Source organism: Diceros bicornis, unplaced genomic scaffold (genome assembly GCF_020826845.1).
Source record: "Diceros bicornis minor isolate mBicDic1 unplaced genomic scaffold, mDicBic1.mat.cur scaffold_283_ctg1, whole genome shotgun sequence".
In the NCBI taxonomy this organism is placed as follows: Eukaryota; Metazoa; Chordata; class Mammalia; order Perissodactyla; family Rhinocerotidae; genus Diceros; species Diceros bicornis.
The window spans coordinates 208255-221114 of record NW_026691157.1 but is presented as its reverse complement, the minus strand read 5'-3'; the positions used below and the strand labels follow the sequence as shown (position 1 = coordinate 221114).

The 12860-nt window shown below is 39.0% G+C and overlaps 1 long non-coding RNA gene across 3 annotated transcripts; it reads right to left on the bottom strand.

The window, feature by feature from the left end:
- Positions 1-477: 477 nt before the first annotated feature.
- On the bottom strand, positions 478-11445 carry LOC131402817 (uncharacterized). 3 transcript variants are annotated; one of them, XR_009218996.1, is made up of 6 exons: positions 11383-11445; positions 11163-11296; positions 10817-10924; positions 6665-6709; positions 5088-5219; positions 478-521 (listed from the first exon to the last, which is right to left on the bottom strand). It is a non-coding gene; the product is annotated as an uncharacterized LOC131402817 (long non-coding RNA). The 3 variants fall into 3 exon arrangements; XR_009218995.1 differs by lacking the exon at positions 10817-10924; XR_009218994.1 differs by lacking the exons at positions 11163-11296; positions 11383-11445 and adding an exon at positions 11008-11076.
- Between the last annotated feature and the right edge of the window lie 1415 nt (positions 11446-12860).

Sequence of the window (12860 nt, the reverse complement as noted above, 5' to 3'; positions counted from 1 at the left end):
CTTTTCAATTGAGATGATTAAAACAAACTATATCAAGTAACCAAATGTAACTGAACTTTCTGGGTTAAGCAGCTTGAAAATTTAATCACATAACAGTAACATTCAGATCACATAGAGCTGAACACCTCATGTCTAGCCAATCTAGTGCCTCGTCTCAGAGGGAAAAGTGGCTTGGAGGACGAAAACCAGCATGCATACTAATCTAGATACTTAGGTTTAACAGCTATAGCTTACACATCTCACTGGAATTTACTGACTACCCTAACCCTCCACATTAATTACTGGTGGGTAAAAAGATCACAGGCAAGCATCTGAAGGCACTGCTGCTCTAAGCTAAATAGCATTCATTAGACGGCATCTATTTCAGCAATTTGCTAACAAAGTGCTACCAAAAAATAGCTTCACCTGACGTTATCCTCTGGTTCAGGTTCACTGTCACTGTCTTCTGCTTTTCGCTTAATTCCTCCTATCAGAGACGGGCCATCAGAAGTGAAACTCGTATTAGGAGATACTGAAGGACTCTGTAGACAATTATGACATTACAGAGGAAGGATTTAATTATTCATTTCACATAAGAAGTTACATCCAACTACTGTTACCACCATGCTTCACAGTAATACATTTTTTTAAAGCTATTAAATAGATATGGTAAATATATTTAGAAAGTATAAAGACTGATCTTGGCCTACTCCACCTCTCCAAAAAAGAATAATATAGTACCAAGCCTCCTACGCTTAAACTCAAAAGAATTTGAACATTAGGGTAAAAACTGCTTCAGAAGAAATAAGAAAAACTTAATTTCATAGATTTTTTTTTTTTTAATTATAGGACTTGAACATTTTTTCTCTTTGGTGGTTCCCTCGTGTTATGAATTTGTGATCACTTTCCACCAATTAACTAACAAAGCTGTAAGGGGAAAAATATATATATATGTATATAAATTAATACATAAAATACTCAATGCTGGTGAGAATAAAGTTAGATGTAAGTGGTTCAACCTAGTACAACCATTCTAGAAAGCAACAGTTTAATGAGACTCCGCCAGATATCTGTTAAACTATTTTATACATGTTGTTTTAAAATTCATTGTACAAATAAAATCTATTAGTCATCTTAGAAAAATGCAGCTTTTATTATTATTTCAAAGACTTGGATACCACTTTTAATTTACCATTATCTTCCCTTTGTACCTAACTCAATGAACATAGTAGCACCCTAAAGTATTTTAATATTTAACTAAAAAATTAGGGGCAGCTTGGTGGCATAGTGGTTAAGTTCACACACTCCGCTTCAGCGGCCCGGGGTTCACAGGTTCAGATCCCGGGCGCACACCTCCACATCACTCAGCAAGTCATGCTGTGGTGGCATCCTACATACAAAATAGAGGAGGATGGGCATGGATGTTAGCTTAGGGCCAAACTTCCTCAGCAAAAAGACAAAGATTGACAACAGACGTTAGCTCAGAGCCAATCTTTCTCACACACACACACACACACACACACACACACACACACAAATTAATATGTTCTGCAACTTTAATGTTAAATGACCAAAAACCTAAGTGGCAGAAAATGTTTTCATGGTAAAGTTTTTCTTCTGTTATTCACAGTATATTAGATATTTCAAGTAAATTATTTTTAAATCGAGAACTCAGGAGCCTATTTTAATGATACTGTAACTAAAACCTCAGCATGAAGGTAGTTCACACCAAAGGCCAAGAAAAGTTACAACAAAGCAAAACTATATTTCACATAGAGCTCACAACACTTTCCTTTAATAGATGTATAATATCAATTTTATTCATGATACTGTATGGCTAATACTATCAAAAAAAAGAAAAGAAAAGAAAAAAGAAAACAGGGGCCAGCCCTGTGGCCTAGTGGTTAAGTTTGGGGCCCTCTGCTTCAGCGGCCCGGGTTCAGTTCCCAGGCACAGACCTAAAACATTCGTTGGCAGCCACCTATATACAAAATAGAGGAAGACGGGCACAAATGTTAGCTTAGGTCAAATCTTCCTCAAGCAAAAAGAGGAAGATTGGCAACAGATGATAGCTTAGGGCCAATCTTCCTCACCAAAAAAAAACAACAAAAAAAAAACAAACCACAAAGAATAAAAATAAATCCAGGAAGGCACTGTTGTACTTGGAAAATGAGATGGGTATTTTCAGTCAGACACATCTGAGTCTGAAATACCAAGTCCAATCTTTACCAGCTGTATGGCCTTGGGCAATTTATTTAACCTCTGTCAGCCTCAACTTCAAACAGGGACGATAATGTTCTATCTCTTTACAGGTTATAGCAAGGAGTAAATGAAACAATATATGTAAACCATCAAAGCTGCCTGCCTGGTGCATGGTGGTTAACCATTCAGGAAGTCATCCCTATTAGTTTTTAAACAACACTAATCCATTTGGATTAAATTAGGAGAGTGATATTCCTGTCAATCATCTAAGTACAGAGAAGTTGTAAACAAAGCAATCTTTCCCAAATTCACAAACAAGATATAAATTATCTTTAGACAACAAAAATAATACACCTTCAAGGGAAGAAAAGAAGAAAAGAAGTTGTTTGCTCTTTAATGCTAAAGATCTGCTGCTCTTTTCTGCTCTATCTCTACTAACAAAAGTATTCAGAAATATTCTTTCCTAAACATACCAGAGTCATACCAATTCATTCAAATTTCTTTTTAAAAAGCTGTTTTTGCAATCAAAGTTTATTAAACTGAGAATGGTCGCAAATATAATGAAACTACACTTCAGAATGCAAAATTTAAAAACATATTTATGAGGAAACAGAAGCTATCTAATAAAACACTAACCATGTTGACCATCAGTAGATACCAGTCAAGCACTGGAGCCCAGCACACCCAAACAGCTCAGAAAAAATAACACAGCAAAAATCCATAACTGTAAAGGCTTCCTTTAAATAAACTGGTCATTTGGCTTCATGATTTCCTTAAATTCAACACATTCTAGATGAAAACTCCTCTATGCAAAGATTCCAGTAGAAATAACTGTGTCAAGGAGAATTAAGACAGGATCAAATAAGCAACCTAATCACCAATCTCCCCATTCCTATTCCCATGGCAGACATTATTAATCAATATAGTCTAATCCTGTGGAGCCTGAATATTGGAATCTTTCTCAAAGCAATCATAGCTGGCAAAGTTTAAACCTACCTGCCTCCCTGAGATTAAGAAAAAAGCATTTTATCATCAACGTGGTCTTAGCAATACTAGTCACTCTCCGTTCATTCTGTGAGGACGGTAGTCACTATAATCTTAAATGATGGACATCAGCTTTTTCCATTCTACACAAGCATCTCACTGCAAAACCTTTCACTGACTCTCCATAGCCCACTCTGTTAATGGTGTGAGGAATAAGACAAGAAAGCAAAAACAGAACAAAAACACAACAGAAACCCCAGCCGCTTCTCTCAGAAGATGCAAAATCTCTTTCCAAATTCCTAATCTAAGGTCCTAAAACTTCTAAGTGTGAATTTATGGGAATATAAATTCAACCAGTCTCATGATATGGCAAAAATTTCACATATAGGGTTGCCTTGTGATAAAGGATTTGAGCATCAATAGGATAACTATTAGAATAATGAAATTTAAATATCCCAACTTACGTAATACCCTTGGATATATCATAGCAAAAGTTTACATAGGATACTGTACCTTATATAACATCTTTCCTCCCTCTACCACACTCTCTCTTTCTCTCGTGCCTACTAGCCTGAAACAAGCAACAGCTTTGATTACCTTTTGTCTGTGTACATTAGTTCACGGTCTGTTCCCTTACCCCTGCTGCTGCCCTGCCGGGTGCTCTGAGCTCACGGTCTGCTGCCATTACAGGAAGCTACTGAATAGAGCATAGCCTTGCTGGCTGAGACGATTTGCTTCTGCAGTCTGGATTACAACGTTCAAATAAGGAGGAATACCATGAGGCAAATCCATTCAGTTCCTGAGTTTATAAATAGGGAGCAACCGAGCCAGCCCTGATGGCCTAGTGGTTAAAGGTCGGCGCGCTCAGGGCTGGCCCCATGGCTTAGCGGTTAAGTGCGTGCGCTCCACTACTAGCGGCCCGGGTTCGGATCCCAGGCGTGCACTGACGCACCGCTTGTCCAGGGTGCTGAGGCCGCGTCCCACATATAGCCACTAGAAGGATGTGCAACTATGACATACAACTATCTACTGGGGCTTTGGGGGAAAAAAAGAAGAGGAGGAGGATTGGCAATAGATGTTAGCTCAGAGCCGGTCTTCCTCAGCAAAAAGAGGAGGATTAGCACGGATGTTAGCTCAGGGCTGATCTCCCTCACAAAAAAGTTTGGCGCGCTCCACTTTGGCAGCCCAGGTGCGGTTCCTGGACGCAGAACCACACCACTTGTCTGACAGTAGCCATGCTGAGGTGGCGGCTCACATAGAACTAGAAGGACTTATAACAAGAATATACAACTAGGTACTAGGGCTTTGAGGAGGGGGAAAAAAAGAGGAAGACTGGCAACAGATGTTAGCTCAGGGCAAATCTTTCCCAGCAACAAAAAAAGAGCTCTAAAAAAAATGTGGATAATGAGAGCTACCTTAAAATATATATTCAGATATATTCCACGTCTGAGTTGGAGAGTGAGAGTTTAGGCAGTGAGGAGTACCTGTATTTGACAAACTGAGGAATACTATCCTGCAAAATGCCCATAACTGATCCCTGGGAGGAAAGGGGAAATACGGCAGCAAAACCACCCTCTTCTCTTGCTCTAGCTATGAGACATTTGGATGTCCTGTCATGCTTCTAGCACCATCACCACCCAGTACCTTTGGGGAAGCAGGAAGCACTGTGGCCCCACTGCATTAGAGAAACACTGCAGCCACTTAGCTATCCACATTTACATGTATGTTCTTTTCTTTCACATCATTTAGATATTTTCATATTAATAAGGATTTAACAGAGTTCAAAATATCTCAAGGCAAAAGAAATTGAGAAAAACTATAAAACAAAACAACTCCAGGCTAAGTGATAAAATTCACACACAACTGTAAGAGGCATCTGAAAGTCACCACTCTTCAATGCTACATAAAAATAAGTTACTTACAGAATTATTCTGCATCCTCATTTCATAGGCTGCTTGTCTCGGATTACTGGCTACTTGAGAACCTGGTGAATTTCTTGAACCCGAGGCATGAGGGGTTAATATTCCACCAGGAGTGAAAGCTGGTTGATCTCTCTAACACAAATGGAAATGAATGTAGAAATTAAAATTAAATCACAACACAGTTAGATGACAGGAAGAAATGAAGGCAATGGAAAAGAGTCCCTGCTGTAAGCTCTTTAAAGACGAAATGGATTTCCGTTAACATTACAGGGTTGTCTACAGTTTGATTTGATGGTAACTTACCCTGTAAACAATAGTCTGTAATATTTAATAACTCTGCTATAAAAGAACATATAATACACTTTTCTGATACATAGAAGCTATTCAAATCTCATTAGGTTATTCCCTTATGTTCACTTACAATTTCAAAACGCATTCAAGACACAATTTTAGGCAAATAAAGATAACTATTAAGGTAAAAAAATAAGCCAAGAGTTTGATTTATACTTAGGAAATACAACTTCTATTTATCCTTCACCTTGATGGAATTTAACTCTTTGTTTCCAATTAGTTAGAGCTATGATTATAGCTACAGTAGGTGACAGTCATGGCTGACTGATAAAAGATATTTTTTAACAGACACTGACTGAAAGAAAATAATAATACATAAGGTAGACATCAAACATGCCCTTCCCGATCTAAGTGGTTTTGAACCCACCTGCAACAATAAATAACTCTACTTTTCTCCCTTATAGGTTCCTGAAATTGCTCGATTCTAATAAAACATAATAATAAAAGGTAGTCCCCAAACTCCATTTGTTTAAAATCCAGTAAGGAAGACAAGAAAAACAAAAACTTAAGAAGTTAAGTGACTATAAAGTGTTATGCAATTAACTAAGAAAACAAATATCACAAGCGAGAAGCACTAGAGTTAAAAGGAAGGACTGCTCAACCTGGATTACAAGCGGAAGCAATAGGGAGGCCTCGTGGAAAACGTAAGATGGGAGGGAGCCGTGAAGTCAGAAACCCATTGAGAGGGACCAAACAAAGGCAATGCTCTGAGTCAGGAGGGACCTGGTATATTTAGAAGACAACTGGGGAAAGCAGGGTGAGAACTTGACCAGATCATAGTATGCTCTGCACGCCAGACTAAGACAGAACTGGATTCTGCGGGAACTAAGGAGTCACTGGTAATTTCTGAGCAGAGAAACAACCAAGTTTCGAGTGTTGTGTTCTAGGAAGAGTAACCTGACAAGGATATACACAGAGTGCAGTAACTTTCAAGAAGATACAAAGAGCTAACTATTTTTATTACAAAAACAATACCCAATTACCGTAAAAAATTCAAATAGCTAAGTGCTACCCGGCCCCTCTGGCCCATCAAGTGTATCCCCTCAGACTCTAGAGCTTAGAAAGGACTTCTTTAAAACTGACACCAGCATTCTTTCTCCAGGTAAGAGGCAGCTGGGTAGACATTATGTCCCTAACAAACTACTGGATAAGGAATAAAAAGCTATCTTCCTCCCAAATTGTAAATGTATGTTATTGCCAATCTGATGAAATTAATTAAAACTCACCTTCATTCTCTTTCTCTTTTCTTTCTGTCGTCTTCTAAAACTGTCCTAAAAGTATAAAATCCACATATTCTGTCAAATAATTACACAAAAATGTAAGAGTTAAACATTACCAGGAATGATTTGGGAGACAAAGTTTTAAAGGAAGACCCCAGAAACGTAACTAATTAAACTAGGCAATGGACTATATGTTCAAAGTGTTGCTTATCAGAACTTTAGATAGACAGAGAGCATTCTAAATTGAGTTTAGATACAATTTAATTATTCCTCTTAATTTTTTTCAGATAGTTTTTGATATCATTTCAGGAAAGAATGCAAGAGTCATAACAAAGACCCTCTGTTTTATCCTGGAGCAAGTAGCCCACCAATACGGAGAAGATACAAATAAGTAACTCCCCACTTACTTTGGGCCACTCAAAGGCCTCCTTTACCCCAGAAAGCATTCCTCCCACGCCCAAGTTTCTGTGAGCATCAAGGCACTGAAACGACAGCTACGGTGGCCATGGCTGTTGCTGTGGACTGAAACAGGGGCCAGCAGGTCCTGTACTGACTGTCATTCTACCAGCAGCTGCACTTCCATCACTTCCAAGTCAGTACTGCCACCTGCAATATAATACCCTATTGAGATCTGAAATTTGTGCTTTGTGCCAGGAGACGGGCTGAATGCTGGATACATGGTGACTGACGACCTTAAAACCTCCTAAGACAGCAAAACCACCAATTTCTTTAATCAAGCTTTTGCCCCATCTTTAAACTTATCTAGGTCACCAATGACCCACAGACTGTGAGATCCATTGCTCAGTTTTCAGTCCGTATCTGACCGTGACTCTTTCTTCTTGATCCGTGCTCTTCACTTGGCTTCCAGGACACTACACTCACCTGGTTCTCCTCTTTCACTCTTGCTGAATGCCTTCACTCAACTTCCCAACACCTTAATATTGGCGTTCCTCTTCACCCAGTACTTGGACCTCTCACTCTCATGGGAGTGATCATCCAGTCTCACGGCTTTAAACACCATCTACGTGCTGATGACTCCCCAGTCAGGACCTCTCCCCACTCAACATCTCCACTTGGGTGTACAAACTTCACATGCCCCAAATGGCATCCCCACCCCTAGCTTTGTGCCTCCCAGTCTTCTTTATCACAGCAGCTCAGACCATTTTTCAATTGCTCAGACAAAATGCTTTGGAATCATTCTTAATAGCTTTCCTTCTCTCACCCCTAGCATTTAATTCACCAGCCAAATCCACTAGTTTTACCTTCAAAACATGTTCAGAATCCAATTACCTCTTATCAATCTCCACTGCCACCATGTTGGCTCCCTTGGATTATCGCAAAAGAGTCTAATTGGGCTCACTGTTTCTATCTTTGCCTCCACACAGTTAGTCTCAACAGGGCAGCTAGAGTGATCCTTTTATAATATGTGTCAGATCTTGTCACTTTTATACTCAAAACCCTCCACTGATGCAGAGTGAAAGCTCAAGTTCTTATAATGACCTATAGGGTCCTACCAGATCTGGCCCTCCATCATCTTTCTGACCTCCTCTCCTACCCCTACTACTTCCCCTTTGCTTCCTCTGTGCCTGCCACACTGGCTCCTTGCTGTTCCCTGAACATCCTGGGTAAGCTCCTGCCCTAGAGCCTTTGCACTGGCTATTCCTTCTGTCTGAAATGCTCTTCCGGCAAACACCTGCATGATTACTCCCTCATATCCTTCAAAGTCATCTGTCAGTGAGGCCTTCTCTAGTCATCTTTTCTAGAACTGCAATGTCCTCATGTCCACCTTCCCAGATATTTCCTCATCTGCTTTTTTCTTCACAGCACTTATCACTCTCTAACACATTACACACTTTACTTAGTTTTTGTGTTTATTGTCCATCTCCCACGGAAGAATATCAGCTCCATGAGGTCAAGAATTTTTGTCTGCTTTTTTCTTTTGTTTTTTGTTGTATCAGTAACACTCAGAATACTATTTGGCACACGGTAAACACTTAATAAATATATGCTGAATAAATGAAGAAGATTTGCAAGACAAAAGGCAAACATCAAAGCTCATAAAATAAAAAGCATCATATTTCTGACCTAACTGCTCAATTTTAATAATAAATATTGATGTATTCCTCTTTTACCATGTATTCTGCTGGTCAGTTAAATACCTATTTCTAAGGGTGGTAGTTACACATAAGCAAAATAGGTACACCTGGTTGGACTTTACTGATCTTTAATTTTTGTGTGCTATGAACTTCTTTGGAAGTCTGTCAAAAGCCGGAGACACACTTCCTGGGAAAATACACACACCTAGATACTATTATATTGAATTTCTGAGGGTTCATAAATTTCCCCGATGTCCAACTATGCTGACAAACATCATAGGATGTCAGGGATACCAAAAACGATTCAAAGCTTTAAAATGCCCTCTCTGCCAGGCCAGCTGGAAACTTTATTACTCAAATCTGAAGCACTCTGGTATCTATCAAATCCCATACATCCCACTCTAATGGCAAATATCACCAATACTTAATAGTACAGAGTAACCTAAAACCACATAAAAGGACTGTTCTAACGTGAGGCTTTTACACCAAGTACTACACCGTATGTGTAGCTTTTCTTAAGCATAAATGGCAGCAGGTCAGGTGGAGCCACCATAATTGTTGAAGGCTTAGTTAAAAATGGCTGTCCTGATAGACATTTGATATCCTAGACAAAGTCAGTTATGCTATTTAAATTTTACATGTGAAAAATTCTTGCCATCACAGAACATTACCAAGTACCAAAGGCTTTAAAAAGAACACTTACAGTCTACTCACACTGTTATATAAAATGGTACCCAAGGTTCTAAAAAAGAGATCACTAGCTATAGCATACAAAGCTGAAGAAAATATAAAATCTTGTCAGATGCAATGACATGTTTTAATCTGTTAGGAGATAATGAAGCAATGTAGCAATATTATTATGTTGCTATTTGCTCAAAATAGCCATATGACTTTTTATAAAATCAGTTTCTAAAAGGATTTCCTTCACTCTCTTTCTAAAAAGCTACTATCTGCTCATTTTACCCACTGCTTGCCTCCCTTGCCACTCTTGCACAATCACCCTGCAACCTACTCTGCCTCCAGGCTACTGCCCCTCCACCCCACTAACTCTTCAGGACCTCTGAACCCCTGGCCATGGACTAGGGGCCTATCTCACTCTGACGCCTCCGGCAGCACCAGTGGCTTCTCATCTCTTCAGGGATTTCCTCCCACCTCTCTAGAACTGACTCCCCTTTCTCCTTAACATCTATGCTTCTTAAGGTTTCTGTTGGAGGCACTTGAACTCCATACAAAGCTCCAGGGATTTCAACTTCACACTCATGACGTGAAGTATTCTGCTAATGTTCTCAAATCTCCTTCCAAAAGACTTCTGCCCTGAGCTTTACACATATCCATCTAACTGCTTCACGGACTTTTCTCCTCTCAGGTGTCCTGTGACACCTCCAACTCTGTATCTCCAAACTGAACCTCAATTTCTACCTTGTCCTCACCCCAACCTGCTCTACCCCCACTGCTTGCTGTCTCATGAACGGCCCAACCACACTCCCAACTGTCCAAGCCAGACTGGACTTCTCACCTAAGCACTCACTCCATCATATGTCATCAATTTCCAAGTGCTTTATTATTTTATTTCTTTCTTTTATGTTTAATTGCTTACTCAGAGCTGCAACCCTCTGCCTAGACTGATGCTATCTAACCCAGAGGCCCCTACACTCCACTACCAGAGTACAGAGTTTCTAGGTCTTCACCTGACTTCCACAGCATCAACATTTCCTATAAAACATGGCATCCACTAGTTCATTCCCAGCATTCTCCCAGTCTTGGAACCCTCATTTCACATCCCGTTGATCAGACACGTGTTTGGATTTTTATCTTAATCAGGATTATGAAGAGAGAAAAAAATTACAGTGCAATTCACACAGTGTGCAATACACAGTTCCACACAGCAAGCATCACAGCCTTTATAAAATAATCAAAGCACTGGCCACTCATGATTACACTGGCGTTTGATACACTATAATAATATAACAATGCATTCAAAGAGGTTAAAAGTACAATCACAGGATCATCACAGCATATTAGAGACAGGAGCAATTTAGCTACTGCAATAGAAACACTTTACCTCATCATCCTTTCTCTTTTTAAAAATGCTATCCTCAACTTCACCAACTGCTAACATGATCATCTGTAATCTTTGCAGATTGACATAACCACTTTCTGTAAGGTAACCCTGTAAGTGATAAAATACATGTAAAATAATCTTCTTATAAAAGCAAATACTTCTGTTTTGAAATTATTCAAGAATGAACTCACCCCAGTTTTGTGAACCACATTTTTGTATATGTTAACCAAACGGTCAATTGCACCTTCCATGCCACCAGGAAACAAACATTATGTATTAGGACCAGTACGCACTGTAAGCAAGAAGGCTACAACAGTAGTTTAAAAACCCACACAAACACACATACCGAATCTCTAACGACGGCAGGTGAGGAAGGAAGTCATTTCCCACAAAGAAGCACATGAAGACCCAGTCATCAGTGCTCCTCTCGACATCAAATGTGAGCGGTAGGCTGGCCATGGTGAGCTCTCTTTCCAAATACTACAACCAAAAAGGAATGCTGCCATGAAAGCTATGAAATGGCACTCTGCTTTAGAGGGCTGATTCCAATGATTATTGCTACATACCTCACGAAGAACATCAAGACGAAGGAAGATAAACTCTCCTTCTGCACAAGGAAGACTATCTGCAAGTTCATTGTGCTGCAACAAAAGGAGTAAAGATTAAACAAGTCTACTCTAAACCCTGTAATTTGTTTCCAGCCAAACGAACATTATAGCTTTTTTTAAAGCAAGATCCATTTTAATATTACAAGTACTAAATAAAAAAAGAACTCACCAAACCATTTTAAAAATAAAAATTACCCATAATCCCAATCATACCTAGACCAGGGATCGGCAAATGTTTTTTGCAAAGGGCCAGATAGTAAATATATATATTTTAGCCTGTGCGGGACACACAGGGTCTCAGTTGCATATTCTTTCATGTTTTATTTCATTTTTACAACCTTTTAAAAATATAAAAACCAGGGCCGGCCCCCTGCATAGTGCTTAAGTTTGGCATGCTCCGCTTTAGCGGCCAGGGTTCGCAGGTTCGGATCCTAGGCGTAGACCTACACCACTAGTCAGCCGTGTTGTGGCGGCAACCCACATACAACATAGAGGAAGACTGGCACAGATGTTAGCTCACGGCTAATCTTCCTTTAAAAGTAAAAAATAAAGAAAAAAGTAAAAACCATTCTTAGCTCACAGGCCAAATCTAGAGGGCTGGAGTTTGCCAATCTCTGACGGATAGCCAACCAGTATTTTGATGTGTATGCCTCTAGACCCTTCTCTGTGAGCATACAGTATATTTCTTACCTGCTCTTTTCACTCACTGTGTCTTTTAAAGAGGTACCATATTCTTAAAACAGATAGAAACCTCTTTAGAGACTGGATATAATAAAGTGAACCCAAAATATGCAGAAACTAGGAGTAACTTAAAAGTATCAAGAAGTTTAAAGTATCAACAAGTTTAATATATTTGATTTGTAGTTCCTTTTAAGAATAACCATTTGAAACATTACTTGTACAAACAAATCATGTGCCATGGACATTATTACCTATGAGACTTAAGCCTCGTATACTTACAAGCTATGTTAGAAAAAGTGGAGAGTAGAAAGAATGAGCACATGCATGCTTTTGAATGTGTCTTTAAAGAATTTTCAAAGACACATTTCTATGAGAGGGAACAGAGAAAGTAGGTAAAAAATCTAATCAAAAATAGTCTTCTCTTTATTTTAAAAATGAAGCAACCTGAATATATTTAATGCTGTTCAATTATACACTTAAAAATAGTTAAAATGGTATATTTTGTATTATATATTACAACATAAATGTACCTTGAAAATATAATGCTAAGTGAAAGAAGCCAGCCAAAAAAAAACCTATACTATATGATTCTATTCATAGGAAAGTCAGAATAGGGAAATCTATAGAGACAAAAAGTAGCTTAGTGGTTGCTTAGGGATGGGGTAAACAGGGTAGGGAATAAAGGGATGGTAGCTGAAGGGTTCAGGCTTCTTTTTGAGGTGATGAAAATATTCTAAAATTTACTGTGGTGATGG